A 15,427-nucleotide genomic window follows, 5' to 3' on the forward strand; every position below is an offset into this window, starting at 1 on the left:
GCTGAAAGAATGCACTTTCCTGCAAATGATCAATGAATCAATTCTCTATCTCACAATATCCACCCTGAAGCTGAAGCACTGAACCCTCACATGGTTTACTGATGTTGCAGCAGTAGCACTGAAGTGTTTGAGTTCATGAGGACTTCAAATGGTGCGAAAAGAAGACAGTAAACACGTTATCATGACAGTGAATTTGGATTCTTGTTTTAATTCACAGTCTTGAACCCTTATGGCATTACAATGTTTATAGATTTTAGCAAACTACCAAAAGTAGGAAAGCTGACCATTTGTATCCTTTGGGAACCCTTGACAGAAAATTCAAACAGCTCTATAAATGTGCAATACCTAACCACAACAGTGAGTATAGATGTTGTCACTATTGGATTTACCATCCATGCTTGGTTTGTGTACGTCTTATAGAAAGCACGACAACCACATATGTCACCAATTTCACTTTGAAATTTAAGCCCAAGTCCCTCAGGAAACATGCCAACTCACAAAAAGGGCACAAAATAGTGTCAGATCCTGGCTTTGAGGTACTAGAGGGGAGATTGGGAGCCTGTGTGGTTGAATGTGGGATGGTTGAAAATGCATCTGTATGGAAACAACGGCCACAGAGAAACGGTTCTACTGAGAAGTTCTGCCTGAAAAATGGAAGTCACTGGGTGTAAGTCAGGTTCTATGAGATTGTTGTTGTCCTCTAATGTCCTTGAATGTGTGGGTTGGCCAGAGGAGTGGCCATACTTTAGTTATTATGTCTGAGTCTATGGTCCATACCCAGGACAAACTGGGCAAGAGTTCCTCAAGAAAATAACACAGCACTGACACAACGCGAGATTCTTATTTTACCTAAATTACTGTGAAGGTGAAACTGGAGACATGATTTTCTTTATGCCGTACATCTCCTTGTTAATCATCTCCAGTAGCCCACAACTGTCCAAAGTACTTCCAGTAGTAAAGTCATACGGCCTGCAGATGGCAGAGCTTCACAAGTATTCCTCTCTTGAATCCACAACTCCAGCAGAGTCAGCAAGACAAATGAAAACACACGGGCTTGATGACTAATAGGAATCATCTGAAACCCACACCAAACACTATAAACTGCACTTAACTTGAACTTTTTCTGTTTTGCACCCTGAATAACTTTCAAAACACACTAAAGCCTACTGATTTTTGTCTCACTGGGAGAGTTCAAAGCTCTGATCAAAAGATGTATAACTGAATCCTATTGCTATTCCTAAGCTGGATGTTGTTTTCTGTACATCACTCCCTTAGTTGTTTTAGTTTTTCTTACATCAGCTGTTGTAATGCTTGTTTTTAGTATCTTTGGTTACTTTATAATGGTGTGCCTTTTTGGCCGGGTCTGCCTTGAAAAATTGGATTTAAATCTCAAGGGACTTCATGGTTAAACAAAGGCTAAATAAAATAATGTGCTTTATGGGCTGTAACCGAAGGCTTTCTTTTGTGACGAAGCCCTTTGTTACACTCTTCATCTGTCGCTCTCTTCATCAAGATGGAGCCAGTTAAATGCAAAGAAAGCATTCTGAATGTCCACATGATCGAACAAAAACGAAAACATGGCCTTTGGGTTCCCAGATAAACAGATCAGTGAATGTATGATTATTTTGTTGGAATGTCACTCTTTTTTCACAGTAGTAAACTGCATAGAGTTTCCCTGCCTAACCTTTCTGTGCTGCTACATTGTCGTCATGTGCAATTGATATGCGGTGGTTTATTCTGTGGTGGCTATCAGAGGCAGATGGGGGGAGGTCACATTGTCAGCTGGCATTTCCACGCCGCACACAAGTGACCGAGGATTTTTCCTTTGAGAATCGGCCTTCATCTTTGTCCTTGGGCGAAATTAGCGCTGTCAGTTGTTAGTCCTGCATCTACAGCAGACTTCAGATTGCATACTGGATCACAAGCTGGAATACTGGATCAAGAGTATTTGACAGTAAACTGATCGACAGATTGATTGATATGACAGCAACACAGAGCAATGATGAGAAGCATTGTTTGTCTTTTTTTTTTAAAATTACGAATGAATTGATATTGTATTAATAATAACACATTACAGAAATTTGTGCAGACAGCCAAATTCAGTTTATTTTATCAGATGACATTACAAAGACAAAATAAGAATTAATAGTAAATACAAGGCTACAGCAGAGGCCGATGGGACCAAACAAAAATTTTGCAGTTATTTGTATTCAAATATTAAAACGGCTTTATTTCCATTTGCACAAGAACCGTGTACACAGGAATTCTTCTACTCAGTCCGGCTAAAGAAAAGAAAATAACAATAGGAGAAAAAGGTATAAAAAAGTAAGAAGGTTTTGAACAAATGAAAAATCTGAACTCACTGTGGCACTAAATGAAAAGTCTGGAGATCAATAAGGTTATTGCCGTTCATCCTAAGGAGGACATGAATGTATTACCACATTACTTTTTAGGATCTTTCACTTGAACTTTACAGTGATCAAACGTAAAAGTCAAGAAGTCTGACTCATAAGGATGCATCATCAGGGAACCATGAATATCTCTTACTGAAATATTTGTCCATCCATCTTAAAAATATTGAGATGTTTTATAGGATAGTAAAAAAACATCACAAAAAAACTCTTGACTCTCTGGAGGTATTGAATCCAGGAGAGCACAGAAGTCATTAGGATTCATCCTCTGAGGTCCATGAGTGTCTAATGATGCATGCCTATTCCAGCTATTTTAAAGCTACTTCAGCCTGGATTAAAATGGTTGATGGACCAACCACAACCCTAAAGGCTTTTGCTGCAATTCCTACGCAAGCAAGGCTAAAAATACCACTGGTTTAATGGGACATGCCTTTAAGCATGTTGATAAGGAGGTGTCTACTACAGGACGTATATGCACAAAGTCATATTTGAGAAATGCAGATAAAGCAGATCATTATTCAGAAACACATGCCCATAACTTAACATGTAAACAGTCTAAGCTAGCTGAAGAAAAAATAAATGATTTTTCATCAATCCCAAATAGATCTTTCCTTACTTTAAAAACTAAATGTAGGTTTTTCCTCTAACCTTTTAAAGGGCCTCTCCTGGACGACATGATGCGACTTGACGTTGTGGTTGTATCGGCTGACAATGGGGGTGAAACAGCTTCCCTCCATCCGGATGAGGCAGGTTGCTGGGGCTCCTCAGTGGGCTGCATTGTCAGGACTCCTTTGACTTTAATGAGAACACACACGCACACCAACATAAAGGAGCTGAACTTTGAGGCTGGACTACAATTGGTTGGAGAGTTAATGAACCAAAGGCATGACAGAGCACGTTCTCCAGGGAGATCATCAACAACAGTCCAGCTCTCCCTCTGATACTGTGCTGATTGACTTGGCCTCAAATTGGCTGCGATGCTTCACCCCAGCTTGTGAGGGAAGCTGCACTGTGGCCTGCTGGATGCTCTCTTGTCGGGTCTGACAGTGGAGAACAAAGAAAATTTCAAAGGTTTTCCTCATCTGCCTGTGTCAGCTTGAGTAGGCATGATTGTGATGAGTTGACCGCCGAGATTTCAAAGGGGCTTTTTCCAACTGCTCTGCTGAGTTCCTCAAAGGCCATCAAAGCCAGTGTAACAAACAGGGAAGCAGACATGCACGAATTAGGCACAAAAAAAAAAAAAACGTCTGGGAGAGTCAAGGGCTGAATTTTAAAACGGGGGTAGGTGAAAAACACGATTCGCGGATAACTTTAGCCCGCACTCAGGCACCCTGCAGCAGTCGTCCCACGAGAATTGAGGGCGCCTTCCTCTACTGCCAGGCAGCTGCAGCGACAATGCGATTCACTCACATGACAAGATTTCGCAAAGCAATTAAGCAGGGAGTCAAAGCGGTTCATCGACCTCCTGAGGCAAGCGTCATATTTAGCGCTTCACTCTGAGTTTGAAGAATGAATGAAGTTAGAGAGAAAACTTACAAAGCGACGGCAAGTTATACAGTACACACCTGAACTAGATCTCTAGATTTCCTTTCAAACTTTTTTTTGTTATTTTTGATTTCACCAGCATCTCTGTGAAAAAAAACACAAGCAAGCTTCTCCTGTCACCCTAAATGACACTCCAGACAGAGAAAAACAAAACTTTAAAGATGTGCTCCATGTGCAAATTTTTATTTCTGGGATGTTTTCGCAGTGCCTGTTTTGCTGCAAACAACAAACGTATTAAATGAACTGTCATTAGCTGGCTAGTAACATTTTCATCTGTTACAGATGGCTGTTTGATCATTTGCATCTGTTTGTGTCCATGTGCAGCTTTTTATGGAATCCAATGCAATCAGTCTGAACACACCTTGAGAGTAAAATTCTGAACACTGCTCAGACCTGAAATAACTGGACTAACTTGCATATGTTTCATCTTTAGCCTCACTTTGTATCCCACTGTACCATATTGGACCCTATGGAAAGATAGGAGGTTTTCCCAGGACTCAGAAAGCATTTGCATGATGAAAATTTTGATTTTTGTAAACTTTGGACTCCACACCAGTACAAGTTGAAAACGATGTGTTCTTTAACAACATTTTTATGCCTTGTTTTATATGAAAATATGAAAGAAATGCATGCTTTTGATGGCCGAAAGGTTGTAAGTATATATCACACTGGCAAAAATGGCCTCAGCTGCTGAGTCCAGCTGATTGGTCCTTTGCTGCATCCCGTGCCTCGGCTCTCTTTCTATACATTTCGGGTCTATCCGAGCTGCACCTATTGGATAAAGCAAAAAAAAATTAATAATACAGAAAATACTGAAGAAATTAGTGCAATTTCTTTCTCACCCCTGACAGCAGACGTGACTGTACTTTCAAAAGGAACTTAGAGTTCCTAGCATGTACAGTGAAGTCCATTTTCTTACACTTATGCGGGGGTTAGACCAGGGTTAAAGCTGGCTAAACAAGGCATTCCACATGTCCCACTCCTCTGCAACATTGGAGTTCCTCTTGAAGGATTCCAAAAGGTTCCCAGGCCAGATGAGATATGCAATTCCTTCAGCGAGCTTTGGGTCTACCCCAGTGTCTCATACCAGCTGGTTGTGCCTGGAAAACCTCCAAAGAAAGGCAGCACCCAAAGCAGATGCTCAAACCACCTTTGCTGGCTGCTTTTGATTCAAAGGAGCAGCAACTCTATTCCATGGCGGTTTCTCCAGATGTCCAAGCTCCTCCCCTGATCTATAAGGCTGAGCCCAGCCAACCTACAGTGGAAACTCATTCTGGCCACCCACAACCCAGTTGTTTCGGTCACTACTCTGAGCTTGTGAACATAGGTGAGACTGAGTGGTGAATCGAGAGCTTTGCCTTCTGGCGCCACTCCCTCTTCACCACAACAATCTGGTACAATGACTGCTTTACTGGTTTTGCTTCACCAAGCGATCAGTCCATTTACATTCCATTTTTATGTGACTTGTGAACAAGATAATTAAACTCCTTCACTTGGGGCAACAACCTACCAAAGAAATCCACTGGTACGCAGCAGAGAAACATGTCCTCAGACTTGGAAGCGCCGACTCTCACACTGGCCGCTTTATACTCAGCTGCAAATCACCCCAATGCACCAAAGGGTCACGGCTAGATGAAGCCAGCAGAGTCACTTCATCTGTAAAAAGCAGAGACTTCACTCTGAGGTTCCCCTATCAGATACCTTTTTCACCCTTTTGTGATTGTTAATATCACAAACATGATCGAAAACAAGCGGTAACCATGGTGGAGTCCATTTTTTCCCCCAGTGCACCTTTATTGGGTTTCTTAATTAATACACATTAGAATATTAAATGACACCAGATTAAAAGGTCACATGAGGGTTGTGTTAATGACTTCTGGACAACCAAAAGCAACTACTGCATTTTAAAATTTGTAAGCGACTTCAGATTTTTTACACATCAAACGTCCGGTTTTGTGTTACATCACATTTCATGACTCAGTTTTATTTCCCTCTCATCAGCATTACATGCAGGAACATGAGTCTCGTAATGTTTTATAGAGTAAAAGGGAATAACAACAGTGCATAACCTCCAGCAATCAATGTGCAGCTTTCACAAATCAAGTCAGTCAGGCGTGTTCCCTGTAAAGATGTTGAATCTCTCAAGAGGTTCCATTCTACCAGCCCAATCGATATCCTTTGTCTGTTTCCACTTAGCCGGCTATGGGTCAGTGTGTGTGTTTTAAATGGGCTGTAATAACCAGTGGACACTTTCTCAGCAGGACCTCTGTTGCTGTGGAGAGACAAAAGAGTCTCTCACCGCAGACAATCTGTTTGCATTTAGAATTGTTTAAAAGACACGCTCGCCGTGCCACGTCAAACTCAAGCTGGTACCTACGCTAAATAAGTGTTAAATGGCATTTTCAATTAAATATGGCCGCTCAGTTCGTGTGTGTTGTTGCAGCAGGACAACATGTCAGCTGTGAGTCCAACTAAAACATTACAATCACAGGGGTACAAAGGCACAGGTTTCATGTCACCTCATTTATATGTATATGTCCCATTTCCTCTGCCTCTGCTTTGGAAATCCTGTCAACAGCGGCGACAGGAAACAGTGTGTGCACTCACTGTTCACTGCTAATGTTCAGCCCCTTCATCAGTAATGATCGTGCAACCAAACAGGCTCCATATTTCTCAGAGTCATCGCTGCGTTCTGTCTTCGGCACGCACACAGGCATGAAATGGGCTGTCTGTGAGATGTCAACTCGCACCAATCACAGCAGAGAAAGAATGCAGCACACAGCAATGAACACTTATTATTGTTGCGTCATCATTATGGAAAATGAAAAGAAAGGCTTTTGAACAATGGAGTTCAACTAACTATCGCTCCTCGAAATAAAACAATGATAATCGATGACCCTTCGAACACATTTCTGCGGCCTTGATTTATGTTCAAACGTAGTCCTGCACACTCCTCTGCAACAACAACCGTGATCACGTCTGTATGGCTCTACATAAGCAGTGCTTTGGCCTAAATAATAACCAGCACGCACACAGCAACAGTGTTAGCAGGGAGATACTGTCATGTTTCTGTGTTAACATGTTTCTATGCTAGAATTTCATGATTATCACTGAAGACAAGGTGTGGCTGATGAGAATGTCATTATGTTTTCAGATATTGTGGTCATGATGAGCCTGAAAGAAAAGTTGGGGAGCAAAGTCACAGAAGTTCATCCTGATAGGGGCATCACCTGGCAATCTATGAAAATGTTGTGGATTTTTGTAAAGAAGAAATAGAGACTTGGACCTACTTGTCGCTCTTGCAGAAAAGTCAAGGGGTCATCAAAGTGTTAAGGATTCATAATCTGGGTACCATGGATGCTTTACCAGTTGTAGAGTCTGCAGTTGTTATAGTCTGAGTGCGGACAAATCCGTTCATAACTAAATACATGATGCATAATAAGTAAAGTTAAGCCTTTTGTCTCAAGTTTTGAGGATTTGACACATCGTAGCTACCATGACGTCACCAACTGGTTCGTGAATTGCTGTTTCGAAGCCCTGAGTTTGGCATTTAACCATTGCTACATTGGTCTTTTGAGAAAGTAAGTAACAAATAAACTGTTGAACTAACGAATGGACCCGAGGACACTGCGCACTGTGATCACTAACAGCCAAGGTAGCCCCGCTCTAAAACATACCCTGCTTTATATTGTATTTAACTCTAAGTGGCACAATAATTTCCAAAGGGAACATCATGCTGTTGTCAAGATTTCTGGAAACTAGTGATTGAGACAGTTACCTTCATAAGAAAACATTCACTGAGTTAACTGAACAATTACAAAGTAGGGTAATTTTATAACACTCTTCTATACAATCAGACTTGTTTTTTCCACCAGATGAGTCGCCCCCTATAGGCCTTTAGAATTAATTCAGCTTTAAGGCACTAAAACAACCTTGGCTACTCTTCTTATGCTGCATCTGTTATATGCAGTCCATGTGAAGCACTTTGCAATATCATCAAAGTTGCACAGGGTTTCCCTAATAAAATAACAAGAGCTGCAAGAAATGCGCCACAATTTCATGGTTTAAATTAAATGAGGAGCTGCATAAAGGTGAGCCCCATTTGGGTTTTGTTAGTCATCAGATGGTTGACCTTTTCTAACCTGCTTTCTAATGTCACTGTTGAGCTGGAAGAAAAGTCAGAAGCACTCTAAGGTCAGGCTCAAATATTTTGAAAATGTTCCTGTGCAAGGATGAAATCAGTTCGTTTTATTGTAACATCAACAGCAGCACAGTCCTCTGTGTTGTTGCAGCAATCAATATAAGAGCACATTTTGCATTGTTTTTGATGACCGGCCAGTCGATAGAATGATGAAGTGAGGCTGTATCTGATTGTATTGTGCTATTATTGTTTCACCTTCATGACAGTCAAACTGGAGTGTTTCCCCTAAAACTGTTCCCTCATTACAACAGAAAGGTGCGTGCTTATCAATATTTCCTTTTGTTTCTTCAGCACACTTGCATATTCTGTTTCTGAATTTAGACTATTGCTCCCATGGATGTTGACTTTCATTACTGCAGAGCATTTTATACTCCCGTTTGAATAAAGACACAACCGTAGCAGCAGAAGCTACGTCTAAGAAGATGGAAATGAGCTTCAAGCCTCTGTGTCAGCGCTGAGACTTAACATACATTCGCTCTCACAGTATGCTGCAGGCAAAAAGCAAAGCTCTTTAATTGGGCCCTGGGAGAAAACACCAGAACAATCCGCCCCAACAAGTCATTATGCATTTAACAGATGATTAACATTACTGAAATGCATTATGTTCCACACTTTAAATGTGTTTTTGTGTGTTATTGTTTAGATAGTATAGAACAGACAAAACAGTCAATCACGGCTGAGCTTCACAAATATATGACAACGAGTGAAAACTAACCTCTGCTGCTCCCGTTGGTTGTGTCCACAGTATAAATATCTGTTTGTTCAGCGTCACATGTTGACATCAGCCTTAACTCTAATCTCCCACCAGTATTCAGCGAGAGATCTTGTGTTTTGTTGACACTGGTGGAGCTCATTGCCTCATTGGCTCCATACTTCAGAGAGTGTGTTTGTTTACCATCAGTGACCATTCCTGGAACGGGCCATTTGCATTCTGATAGAATAACTAATGGAAGCTGATGGAGGTGCATTGTGCGCGTACACCAATCAGCAACAACATTAAAACCTCTGACAGGTGAAGTAAATAGTGATCTTGTTACAGTTCCATGTCCTGCTGGGAAACGATGGGTCCTAGCATTCATGTAGATATTACCTTTGACACCCACACTACACAGTTAACATTGTTTCAGGCAGTGGCCTCCCCTGGCAGAGCAATGCACCAGGCCACATGATGAAAGCTGCTCAGGAGTGGCTCGAGGAACATGATTAAGAGTCTAAGGAATTCACCCGACCTCCAAACTCCTCAGATCCCAATCCAAACAAGCATCAATGGGATCCATCAGAGCAAGTCTGATCCACCCTGCAGCCCACAGGAGCCAAAGGATCCACTGCCAATGGGCGTGACACCAAGGTTTTCCATGTCTTCACAATGCACCAGAAAACAAAACATTTTTGACATTCAGGAGATATCGCCTCAATGGTCTGAACCATACCTGGACATCAAAATTGAGTGATTTTGGGCTAACGTGCTTGTAAAGACATTCCTAACATGCTAATGTTTACCAGTGTTTACATGTTCCCCATCATAGTTAGCATGCTAATATTTAGCATTAAGCAAGTATGACTGTGTCAGCCTGAAAAGCTGAGGAGTAATTAAAGGCATTAACAATCATCCTAAATGAGAGAACAAATTGTCGTGACAATCAATCCAGAAGGTGCTGAGACATTTCCTTCAAAACCAAGTATGTCGATCTGTTGGTGGAGCCAAAAGAAAGGTCAAGGAATCTCCAAAGTTGGTAAGATTCATCCCAAAGAGGTCTGGACAGCAATAAATCAAATATCTGAGATGTTTTTGGGAAAAGCTTTCAAATACCCGTACTCAGCTAGAAACTGTGTCAAGATGGAGATTTTGGATGCTGCTAATGCGGTATTATTATACCACATATAAACATAAAACATAAGAGTGTCAAAGAAACAATAAAGCAATCACAAAGCACAGTTTCTCAGAACATAAATAGAAAGTAAGATCATTCAGTTTTCATATGGATCAGCTGTGTTCAGTGAATAAATCCCCCAACCTCCCCTGGGGGGACAAGGGAATCTTTTTAGTGTCCCAGAATTTTGGGGGTAGAACTGATCCATGGTTTGCATTCACATGATAACGTGCCATCGCAAGACTGCTGGTGTGAACAGCAGTGTCGTATTCGGCAATCCTCTATTTGGGAGTTAATTTACTGTAGTTTAGTTCACTTCACAAATTAAGATGTGTCTTTCTCTGTTATGTTGCCTAAAAAATGTGTTGTTTGCATACATTTAGTTTATTTATCTATATTTAAAAAAAATTAAAAAAGCTCTAGCAATATGGCATTGGCTTGGCATAAGCATCCATAAAAGAGGAGACGATGAGCTGGATGCAAACATTTTAAACGTCTGCAACACCATCAACTTGGCTGATGCACAGAGACTCCATCCTGCTGTTGAAATATTTCAGTTTGAACCAATGTGGTGCACTAACTTCCATTGCCGTCCCAAAAACTATGATGCCGCACAAAGTCCTAAAAATGCCAGCTTTGGCAAATAAGAAAAGACATTTTTTGATAATTATGCGACATTTTTCGAAGCTGCTTTCAAATGTTTTCTCCATGCAAGAAGTTGGTAATACTTATGCAAACCTTTCAAATACACCATCTTCTGCACAGTAGCATCCATTAACGGCTATTTTGGTACCAGGCACATTGCAAGTAGTAAAACTGGTCTTTGTACATGTGAGAATTTGGGAATGATATGAGAGCAGGCTCACAGGTGCTGTCTCTGCAGGACAGTCATTTGCTTTCAGGAAGAGGTGCAAAGTCACACCCACACTCTCCCTGGAACAATAAAAATAGCCAAGGCTGGACCGGTGCGATCGGCTCTCTCCATTGGTAGCTTTGCATGCCTATGAGCTCTTCACATCGCCCAAATACTGTACAGATTGTGAGGAGCTCTCTGAACCATCAAAAGCTGAGTGCTGTGTGGATTACAAAAGGCGGTGAAAAAGTGCTCTTAGCTGCCTGTGACTGCACTCAGCTTTGGAGAAGGCTCTTGAATTTTTCTTAAAATAAAACAACAGTTTTGCCTTAAGTGGTGAAACTGCGACTATTAGAGCAACGGAGGAGAAGTGCTGCTCAAGAAGTTTATACACAATGTTTTAAGCTGCAGTGAAATTTCTTGTTACTGTGGACTTCAGTAGGAAACTTTGGGTTAAATTTATTTAGTCTGAAACAATGTGGACAGAATGTTAAGACAGGTAATTTTGGATTATACAGTCGTGACTCGATAATCAGACACTAAATGTAAAACCTTCTTTTATGTCGGATAGCAAGGCTGTGGGATTGTTAAGACGGAGGTCGAGATACAAGGAGGGCTTGATGCTAATATTTATTGTTCATAGTTGTTATAATAACTAGTAGGGCTGGTCCGAATTGCACTTACTGGTCTCTGGATATTCAGACCCAATTAATGATGAATATCCGAACATTCGGTGCGGTTGATGCGGTACCCATCGGAGCGCATCCCAGGGTTGGAAGTGGCCGGAACGCACAGGCAGTACTTGGCTGCTGATGCCAGTTTAGTTAGCGGTCACAGTTCTGTTTCCATCATCGGTGGTGGGGGATGGCAGATACGCTCCACCGTTACCATCCGTGTTTACTTTCGCAAACACTGAGCACGCTCGCTGTGTGTGACGTCGTTGTGTCCTCTTCTGTGCATGCAGGACACTTTTGGATTGTATGAAGTTCACACAGGGGATCACATACAAGTCGCATTTAATTGGAAATGTAAACGAACTCGCAAAAAAAATCTGATTTCATAAAAAAATCCTAATTGAGCATTAAGTCCTGCAGTTCGAACGTAGCCAATCTGTCAGATTGTTCAGTCAGATAATACGCCGTTATCCTGATTTGTGACATAAAATGTCATGTTGGAGTCAGAATCCAAGACTGTCAGTATGTTAAGGCTGTTTTTCGTGGGTTCCGTTAATTTTTCCTAAAAACCTGTCGGATAGCAAGGTTTTTGGATTGTTAAGGGTTGGATTATCAAGTCACGACCGTAAATACAGTCTGCAAAAACCAAGTCATAAAAGCAAAATGCATCCACAGCCACCAACTTCCTATATGAAGGCTCACCACAGTCAAGGAAATAAAAAAAGAGTGCTGTCACATCATCACTTCGTCCTCACCCTGCCCCTGACCTGAGGGTGACAGCACCTGAGAGGAAAAAAAAGGCTTGTCAACGAGAAAGATGAAGGAAATGTCATCAGCTTTGCTGTCAAAAGTGACCTCGTGTGGGGAGAACCTGGTGATACGTGTCATTAAGGTAATCAGGACAGGATGTTAGGAAATTAACACAGATTTCATATTCATTCTGTGTGTGACGACCATGTTGAGTGGCTATTTCTGTTTTACTGCTTTATTAGCAAATCCATTAATAAATAATGCCCACTTGACTATTTAGAGACAGGAATCAGACTTTATAACCATCAGCACCAACAGCTGAGATGAATATGTAGATGATAGAAACACAGCAACTGATTTTAACTTTTTACTTTGCAGGTGCTGACTTGCACTCAGCTGAGCGTTAACAAAGAGCTGATCAGAGAGCGTTTTCATCGCTTCCATCGCCAACCTCTCAGTTATATTTGTACTTGTTTATATAACAACTATAAAATCATAGCCTAGCAACTGTAACCAGGAACAACAGGCCTATATACACTTTGGATTTCTCTACTCATTGAAGTGTTGTGGCTTCAGTTTAGGGTTTCAAAGGTGGCTTCTTATTTTTATTTTATTTTCCAAAAACACAAAAGTGTAAGGCACTGATTAATCAGTCTGTATGTCTGCATCATACTGTGTGCATCAGTACCACATTGGTAAGCAATATATTGGAAAAAAAAAAAAAAAAAAAAAAAAACAACTAATATAAAAGGAAAAACTGCACGAAAAGACAAAAAACAAAACAAATCACAGCCTGCAACACAACAGAATAACCCTAACCTCCCAGTAAAACATAACTTCCAGTATAAACTGTATCGTCACTGTGCATATTTAAGACCACTTTTACAAGATTCTTATGCTACTGTTTTGAGAGTCGTCCCTTGCCTGCATCTGTCCTAAATATCAACACCCATTTTTTTCACATGATTTTATAGTGGTTAAATTATTACTGCTTACACTATAAACTGCTTCAAAGATAGAACACTTGATAGGGTTTAAATGGTAATTATGGGGGACAAAGAAAGCTAAAGTCAGGGAGACAATCACCTGAATCCAAACACACTGCCAGCTTAGAAACTTAATACGACGAAACTTGATGTAGGTTTTTAGTCACGATTCAAAGCTGACCTCTGTTTACTGCAGCGTTTATAAAAATTTCTGTGGGCTGAGATAATGCAGATATAAATAATTCCACTGTAGGCTCGGATGAACCCGTGGCTCCACTTGAAACAATAACCGTGTAAATATTTGCACAGTGACTTTTTTTTTTGTTCTTGTACAATATTCATCCTGTCTTCAGCTACAGTTTTACATGGTTCACCTGAAACATGACAGAAGAAAAGAATAAAGAAAAAAAAAAAAGGAGCCAAGACAATGACGCTTTGTGCCATTCTGACTTCACCTTTGGTGCAAAGATGGAGCTTTTCTCGCTCCACACCTTTGAAAGCGTACATGGTGTTTCAGTGGTTTCCCACCTGCGGGGTGTTGACCTTGTCAGTGGTATTTCAGGCTCTGGGGACTTCTCTCACTTGGCTGCCAGAGACCGCAGGTGGATGGAGGGAGGGGTTGTCATGGAAACAGGCCACTGGGATGGGACACGGTGCAGGCTCCAGCACACGCTTTGAAAAGCTCTCATTGATAGCTGTCCCAATGAGCTGATTTCCGGTCTGTTACTAGGCTACCCGCTGAGTCGGTATAAAGGCTCGCCAGTTTCCTGCAGATAAAAGGACGGCGGCGGATGTTTCAAAGTAACGGTTTCAATGTACAGGTTTAACAAATGCCAGACTGCTGCTGCTCTGTCCTCCTCTTGTGACATTCTCAGACTGTTTTTTTTTTTTTTTTTCTTGCAGCATCTCCTGACATCTCTATACAGAACGGCAGTAGTAGCTAGTTATAGACTATGTGTAAGCTTTTAATCCATTTTATCATTCTAGATGCACGGAAAGCCAGTTCAGTTACTGGCAGTTGTGTAACTCTGAAGTCAAGGAACCTTATTTGAGGTATAAAATGTGTGATTTTACTGTTTTTTTGTGGTATGTCTGGGTGAGGAAAGTGCCCAACTCATTAAAGGAACTTCATAAGGAATGCATTTTAGTACAAACTAACACCAGATTTGTACTGTATCATGTCATATTGTATCATAACAACCATTATTTAACATTTATATTTAGTTTATAAGCATTAATAAACTCTTTATAACAGACTGCTTTAAGCTGGTATTCACATTTTTTAAAATATTCATAATTTCTCAGCAATTCTAAATTCTGGTTTATGAATTTTTGTATGTGACAAAAACGTCCCTAATCATCCACTTATTGGATGTTCCCACTGCTCTCAACGATATATAGTCCTCATCAGCAGTTTATTTTGGTTATAATAAGAGGGTTTTTTAAGATAAGAGGATTCAAATAAATAAATATATTCCGATTATAACAATATAATAAATACATGTATTTTATTTTCTGATGAAATCTGAGCCCACAACTGAGTGTGTACTAGTAACAGATGCATCATGGGAGTTATAGTTGTTGACAAATGCACCAGTAAACACATAACCACACTGCAGTGTGTTATAAAAGAAAACCGTTGCGTATCTATGTAAGTATTACAAATGCTGCGTGTTTCATCTGGAACTAAATAACTTATCACGGAGCGATTTCCGTTCCGCCTTGTTTAAAACTCACATGAAGCCCACACATATTGGTATTAATGCAAAGCTATAAACTCCCTAATAACAGCCAGCGACGATGTGGACGCAAAGTTACAAATGGCGGATGAACTGTCCGGTTGTTTTTCTCCCCACGACGAAGAATATTTGTCTCCATTCCAGCAATAATTGAGGAGAAGAGGGGCGGAGAGAGCATGCAGGAGAACGAGCATGTTGCCAGGGGAGACTAAACGGAGATCGTTTGATTGCACCACAAGCCCCAGAGCTGTCAGTCAACATCAGAAACAAACAGAGCTTCTGGGCTCCCACTGGAGATCCACTTCTTCTAGACAGTGAGCCACTGCTATTCGGATTTGCATTGTTACGGACCCCTGCATAGAACTGCGTTGCAAGTAAACCAACGCGTGACTGTCTC

This window comes from Stegastes partitus, unplaced genomic scaffold (assembly GCF_000690725.1).
Source record: "Stegastes partitus isolate 25-593 unplaced genomic scaffold, Stegastes_partitus-1.0.2 Scaffold150, whole genome shotgun sequence".
Classification (NCBI taxonomy): domain Eukaryota; kingdom Metazoa; phylum Chordata; class Actinopteri; family Pomacentridae; genus Stegastes; species Stegastes partitus.